Raw genomic sequence first — 7,312 nt, 5'->3', positions numbered from 1 at the left:
CGCTGTGGGTTGGGCCAGCATTTTGTTCCGAAACATCCAGCACAGACTCGGTCGGACTCAGTTGAAGCAACGGGGGTTGGGCTGCAAGAAGCACCTGACGGCAATCCACTGATTGCACTTGTAGGACACTAGTATTGTGGAAAGCTTGCTCTTTATGAAAACCTACATTTTGTGGAATAGTTTGAAATGAAAGCTTAGTTTTATGGGATGCTATACCTTTACATCAAATGAAAAGCCTTTAGTGTCATCATACACCGCTGCATATAATGAAATGGGTAAAATATCATTCAACAAAGGTGCTCTTAAATGAGTCAAAATGGTCAAAAGTCTGCATTTTGATGGCCAACGTTTACAATAGGTCCAGAAAAAGACTTGGACTGGCTTGGAGAGTCTGCAACAGGGGTCCTCAAGGGCCGCTGTGGGTTGGGCCAGCATTTTGTTCCGAAACATCCAGCACACACTCGGTCGGACTCAGTTGAAGCAACGGGGGTTGGGCTGCAAGAAGCACCTGACGCCGATCCACTGATTGCACTTGTAGGACACTAGTATTGTGGAAAGCTTTGCTCTTTATGAAAACCTACATTTTGTGGAATAGTTTGAAATGAAAGCTTAGTTTTATGGGATGCTATGCCTTCACATCAAATCAAAAGCCTTTAGTGTCATCATACACCGCTGCATATAATGAAATGGGTAAAATATCATTCAACAAAGGTGCTCTTAAATGAGTCAAAATGGTCAAAAGTCTGCATTTTGATGGCCAACGTTTACAATAGGTCCAGAAAAAGACTTGGACTGGCTTGGAGAGTCTGCAACAGGGGTCCTCGAGGGCCGCTGTGGGTTGGGCCAGCATTTTGTTCCGAAACATCCAGCACAGACTCGGTCGGACTCAGTTGAAGCAACGGGGGTTGGGCTGCAAGAAGCACCTGACGGCAATCCACTGATTGCACTTGTAGGACACTAGTATTGTGGAAAGCTTGCTCTTTATGAAAACCTACATTTTGTGGAATAGTTTGAAATGAAAGCTTAGTTTTATGGGATGCTATACCTTTACATCAAATGAAAAGCCTTTAGTGTCATCATACACCGCTGCATATAATGAAATGGGTAAAATATCATTCAACAAAGGTGCTCTTAAATGAGTCAAAATGGTCAAAAGTCTGCATTTTGATGGCCAACGTTTACAATAGGTCCAGAAAAAGACTTGGACTGGCTTGGAGAGTCTGCAACAGGGGTCCTCAAGGGCCGCTGTGGGTTGGGCCAGCATTTTGTTCCGAAACATCCAGCACACACTCGGTCGGACTCAGTTGAAGCAACGGGGGTTGGGCTGCAAGAAGCACCTGACGCCGATCCACTGATTGCACTTGTAGGACACTAGTATTGTGGAAAGCTTTGCTCTTTATGAAAACCTACATTTTGTGGAATAGTTTGAAATGAAAGCTTAGTTTTATGGGATGCTATGCCTTCACATCAAATCAAAAGCCTTTAGTGTCATCATACACCGCTGCATATAATGAAATGGGTAAAATATCATTCAACAAAGGTGCTCTTAAATGAGTCAAAATGGTCAAAAGTCTGCATTTTGATGGCCAACGTTTACAATAGGTCCAGAAAAAGACTTGGACTGGCTTGGAGAGTCTGCAACAGGGGTCCTCAAGGGCCGCTGTGGGTTGGGCCAGCATTTTGTTCCGAAACATCCAGCACACACTCGGTCGGACTCAGTTGAAGCAACGGGGGTTGGGCTGCAAGAAGCACCTGACGCCGATCCACTGATTGCACTTGTAGGACACTAGTATTGTGGAAAGCTTTGCTCTTTATGAAAACCTACATTTTGTGGAATAGTTTGAAATGAAAGCTTAGTTTTATGGGATGCTATGCCTTCACATCAAATCAAAAGCCTTTAGTGTCATCATACACCGCTGCATATAATGAAATGGGTAAAATATCATTCAACAAAGGTGCTCTTAAATGAGTCAAAATGGTCAAAAGTCTGCATTTTGATGGCCAACGTTTACAATAGGTCCAGAAAAAGACTTGGACTGGCTTGGAGAGTCTGCAACAGGGGTCCTCGAGGGCCGCTGTGGGTTGGGCCAGCATTTTGTTCCGAAACATCCAGCACAGACTCGGTCGGACTCAGTTGAAGCAACGGGGGTTGGGCTGCAAGAAGCACCTGACGGCAATCCACTGATTGCACTTGTAGGACACTAGTATTGTGGAAAGCTTGCTCTTTATGAAAACCTACATTTTGTGGAATAGTTTGAAATGAAAGCTTAGTTTTATGGGATGCTATACCTTTACATCAAATGAAAAGCCTTTAGTGTCATCATACACCGCTGCATATAATGAAATGGGTAAAATATCATTCAACAAAGGTGCTCTTAAATGAGTCAAAATGGTCAAAAGTCTGCATTTTGATGGCCAACGTTTACAATAGGTCCAGAAAAAGACTTGGACTGGCTTGGAGAGTCTGCAACACGGGTCCTCGAGGGCCGCTGTGGGTTGGGCCAGCATTTTTTTTTCGAAACATCCAGCACAGACTCGGACTCAGTTGAAGCAACGGGGGTTGGGCTGCAAGAAGCACCTGACGGCAATCCACTGATTGCACTTGTAGGACACTAGTATTGTGGAAAGCTTGCTCTTTAGGAAAACCTACATTTTCTGGAATAGTTTGAAATGAAAGCCTAGTCTTATGGGATGCTACGCCTTTATATCAAATCAAATCAAATGTACGTATGTATCAAAAATACGACCAAGTAAGGCTTTTTTTTGTAAAAAACGACATAGTATAGTAAGGCATTTTTCGTAAAAAACGACATAGTATAGTAAGGCTTTTTTCTTAAAAATCGACATAGTATAGTAAGGCTTTTATCGTAAAAAATGACAGTATAGTAAGGCCTTTTTCCAAAAAAACGACAAAGTAAGGCTTTTTTTGGAAAAAATTACATAGTATAGTAAGGCTTTTTTTTCGTAAAAGACAACATAGTATAGTAAGGCTTTTTTTTGCAAAAAACGACATTGTATAGTAAGGCTTTTTTCCGGAAAAAAACGACATAGTAGAGTAAGGCTTATTTCGTAGAAAACAACATAGTATAGTAAGGCTTTTATCGTAAAAAAACGACATAGTATAGTAAGGCTTTTTTCGTAAAAAACAACATAGTATAGTAAGGCTTTTTTTCGAAAAAAAACCACATAGTATAATAAGGCTTTTTTCGGGGAAAAAACGACATAGTAAAGTAAGGCTTTTATCGTTAAAAAAGACATAGTATAGTAAGGCTTTTTTCGTTAAAAAACGACATAGTATAGTAAGGCTTTTTTCGTAAAAAACGACATAGTATAGTAAGGCTTTTTTGCGAAAAAAAAAAACCACATAGTATAATAAGGCTTTTTTCGGGAAAAAAACGACATAGTATAGTAAGGCTTTTTTCGAAAAAAAAAAACGACATAGTAGAGTAAGGCTTTTTTCGTAAAAAAACGACATAGTATAGTAAGGCTTTTTTCGTAAAAAACGACATAGTATAGTAAGGCTTTTTTGCGAAAAAAAACCCCACATAGTATAATAAGGCTTTTTTCGGGGAAAAAACGACATAGTATAGTAAGGCTTTTATCGTTAAAAAAGACAGTATAGTAAGGCTTTTTTCGGAAAAAAACGACATAGTAGAGTAAGGCTTATTTTGTAGAAAACGACATAGTATAGCAAGGCTTTTTTCGTAAAAAAACGACATAGTATAGTAAGGCTTTTTTCGTAAAAAACGACATAGTATAGTAAAGCTTTTTTGCGAAAAAAACCCCACATAGTATAATAAGGCTTTTTTCGGGGAAAAAACGACATAGTATAGTAAGGCTTTTATCGTTAAAAAAGACATAGTATAGTAAGGCTTTTTTCGTTAAAAAACGACATAGTATAGTAAGGCTTTTTTCGGGGAAAAAACGACATAGTATAGTAAGGCTTTTTTTGCGAAAAAAAAACCCACAGTATAATAAGGCTTTTTTCGGGAAAAAAACGACATAGTATAGTAAGGCTTTTTTCGGAAAAAAACGACATAGTATAGTAAGGCTTTTTTTTCGTAAAAGACAACATAGTATAGTAAGGCTTTTTTCGTAAAAAAACGACATAGTATAGTAAGGCTTTTTTCGTAAAAAACGACATAGTATAGTAAGGCTTTTTTGCGAAAAAAACCCACATAGTATAATAAGGCTTTTTTCGGGGAAAAAACAACATAGTATAGTAAGGCTTTTATCGTTAAAAAAGACATAGTATGGTAAGGCTTTTTTCGTTAAAAAACGACATAGTATAGTAAGGCTTTTTTTGTAAAAAACGACATAGTATAGTAAGGCTTTTTTTGCGAGAAAAAAAAACCACATAGTATAATAAGGCTTTTTTCGGGGAAAAAAACGACATAGTATAGTAAGGCTTATTTCGTAGAAAACGACATAGTATAGTAAGGCTTTTTTCGTAAAAAAACGACATAGTAGAGTAAGGCTTTTTTTGCGAAAAAAAACCCACATAGTATAATAAGGCTTTTTTCGGGAAAAAACGACACAGTATAGTAAGGCTTTTTTCGGAAAAAAAACGACATAGTAGAGTAAGGCTTTTTTTGCGAAAAAAACCCACATAGTATAATAAGGCTTTTTTCGGGGAAAAAAAACGACATAGTATAGCAAGGCTTATTTCGTAGAAAACGACATAGTATAGTAAGGCTTTTTTCGTAAAAAAACGACATAGTAGAGTAAGGCTTATTTCGTAGAAAACGACATAGTATAGTAAGGCTTTTTGCGTAAAAAAACGACATAGTATAGTAAGGCTTTTTTCGTAAAAAACGACATAGTATATTAAGGCTTTTTTTGTAAAAAACGACATAGTATAGTAAGGCTTTTTTTGCGAAAAAAAACCCACATAGTATAATAAGGCTTTTTTCGGGAAAAAAACGACATAGTATAGTAAGGCTTATTTCGTAGAAAACGACATAGTATAGTAAGGCTTTTTTCGTAAAAAAACGACATAGTAGAGTAAGGCTTATTTTGTAGAAAACGACATAGTATAGTAAGGCTTTTTTCGTAAAAAACGACATAGTATAGTAAGGTTTTTTTGCGAAAAAAACCCCACATAGTATTATAAGGCTTTTTTCGGGGAAAAAACGACAGTATAGTAAGGCTTTTATCGTTAAAAAAGACATAGTATAATAAGGCTTTTTTCGGGAAAAAAACGACATAGTATAGTAAGGCTTTTTTCGTTAAAAACGACATAGTATAGTAAGGCTTTTTTCGTAAAAAACGACATAGTATAGTAAGGCTTTTTTCGTAAAAAACGACATATTATAGTAAGGCTTTTTTGCGAAAAAATAACACATAGTATAATAAGGCTTTTTTCGGGGAAAAAAACGACATAGTATAGTAAGGCTTTTTTCGGAAAAAAAAACGACATAGTAGAGTAATGCTTATTTCGTAGAAAACGACATAGTATAGTAAGGCTTTTTTCGTAAAAAAACGACATAGTATAATAAGGCTTTTTTCGGGGAAAAAACGACATAGTATAGTAAGGCTTTTATCGTTAAAAATTACAGTATATTAAGGCCTTTTTCCTAAAAAACGACATAAAGTAAGGCTTTTTTTGGAAAAAATGACATAGTATAGTAAGGCTTTTTTGCGAAAAAAAACCCACATAGTATAATAAGGCTTTTTTCGGGGAAAAAACGACATAGTATAGTAAGGCGTTTATCGTAAAAAATGACAGTATAGTAAGGCCTTTTTCCTAAAAAACGACATAAAGTAAGGCTTTTTTTGGAAAAAATGACATAGTATATAGTAAGGCTTTTTTTTCGTAAAAAACGACATAGTATAGTAAGGCCGTGTAGAGTTTCCATATTCTCCCAGGCCTGCGTGGGTTTCCTCCGGGTACTCTGGTTTCCTCCCCTATTCCAAAAACATGCATGGTAGGCTGATTGGACACTGGGTGTCAATGCGCTTGGTTGTCCGTCTCCTGGTGCTCTGCCATCGGCTGCCCACCGATTCAGGGTGTCCCTCGCCCCTGGCCTGCAGACAGCTTGGATTGGCTCCAGCACCCTCCACGACCCTAATGAGGAAAAAGCGGTTCAGAAAATGAGATGAGATGAAATGCATAGTCAGGCTCTTTTCATTAAAATTGATCATGTATAGTAAGGATTTAAAAAATGAACATGTATAGTAAGGCTATAAAAATAAAAAAATACCATGTATAGTAAACCTTTTTTTAAATGACCTGGCTTTTTTCTTTAAAAAAAAAAAGACAGTGTATAGTAAGGCTTAAAAAAAAAAACAGGGGACAAGTAGACAGACAACCATGCACATTCACACCCATACCTAAGGGCAATTTCGAGTGTCCAATCAGCCTACCTTGCATGTTATTTGAATGTGGGAGGAAACCTGAGTACCTGGAGGAAACCCATGCAGGCCCAGGGAGAACATGCAAACTCCACACAGATGGATTTGAACCCAGGACCCCAAAGCTGTGAGGCCGATGCGCTAACCCTTGCCCCACTGGGCCGCCACTCACCAAAATAATAACGCTATTTCTGTGAAGAAGAAAAAAAGACCATGAATAGTTAGGCTTGTGTTTTCAAAAAGATCCATGTTCAGTCACGCTTTTAACTGTTAAAAAAATGACCATGTGTCGTAAGGCTTTTATTTGATAAAATCAAACCATAGAATGTTAAATATAATCATTTCAATAGAATGATAGTATTGCACACCCTTTTTAATGTACCGATCATGTTTAAAATTGTTAAATGAGCGTCATCTTTTTTTTAAAAATCCATAGCTTATGGAGGTGTACCTAATCAAGTGGCCAGTGACAACATTTCAAATTTAAAAAATCTGAATTAAAAATCGAAGCATGACGAAAAGGTTTTGAAATAATTAAAGTTAGTGGAGTAAAGGGGTTTGCCCTTATTTACAAAAGATTAAGAACATTAACCTAAAAGCAATATGGCTTTTTAATATTATGAAATACTATTTAATTTTTAAACGGATTACAATAAAGGTGATTTTATGTATTTCTCCAAATAAATCGTTGTCCGCACTATAGTTTCAAACTAATGAGTCATTTGCGTTTAAAAAAAATTACAAAAGGCATACGTTTGTGTGTTTTCATTGTGTGTGTGTGTGTGTGTAAGTGTGTGCTGTGACAACAAACTGCTAGTGTGACCGCGAGTTGACCTCAGGCTTTCTTTTTGGGGGGTCAGCTTCGTTTTCAATTTGCTTCTTCGATCTCACAAGCTTAACGTTTTATTTTTTATTTTTTATTTTTTTACTGTATTACGTCTTTTTTTCCAAAGGCCTA

The 7,312-nt window shown here is 36.9% G+C and overlaps 1 long non-coding RNA gene across 1 annotated transcript in view; it reads right to left on the bottom strand.

The window, feature by feature from the left end:
* Positions 1-5,424: 5,424 nt before the first annotated feature.
* LOC144066853 (uncharacterized) overlaps positions 5,425-7,312 on the bottom strand; it is a 2,460-nt gene continuing 572 nt past the window's right edge. The window contains exons 2-3 of the long non-coding RNA XR_013297755.1: positions 6,405-6,545; positions 5,425-6,067 (exon numbers count right to left, since the gene is read on the bottom strand). This is a non-coding gene — a long non-coding RNA (uncharacterized LOC144066853). The remainder of the gene's footprint in view (positions 6,068-6,404; positions 6,546-7,312) is intronic.

Source organism: Stigmatopora argus, chromosome 21 (assembly GCF_051989625.1).
Source record: "Stigmatopora argus isolate UIUO_Sarg chromosome 21, RoL_Sarg_1.0, whole genome shotgun sequence".
NCBI classification, from domain to species: domain Eukaryota; kingdom Metazoa; phylum Chordata; class Actinopteri; order Syngnathiformes; family Syngnathidae; genus Stigmatopora; species Stigmatopora argus.
Note: the sequence above shows the minus strand (reverse complement) of the source record. Positions and strands in the feature narration are given on the sequence as shown.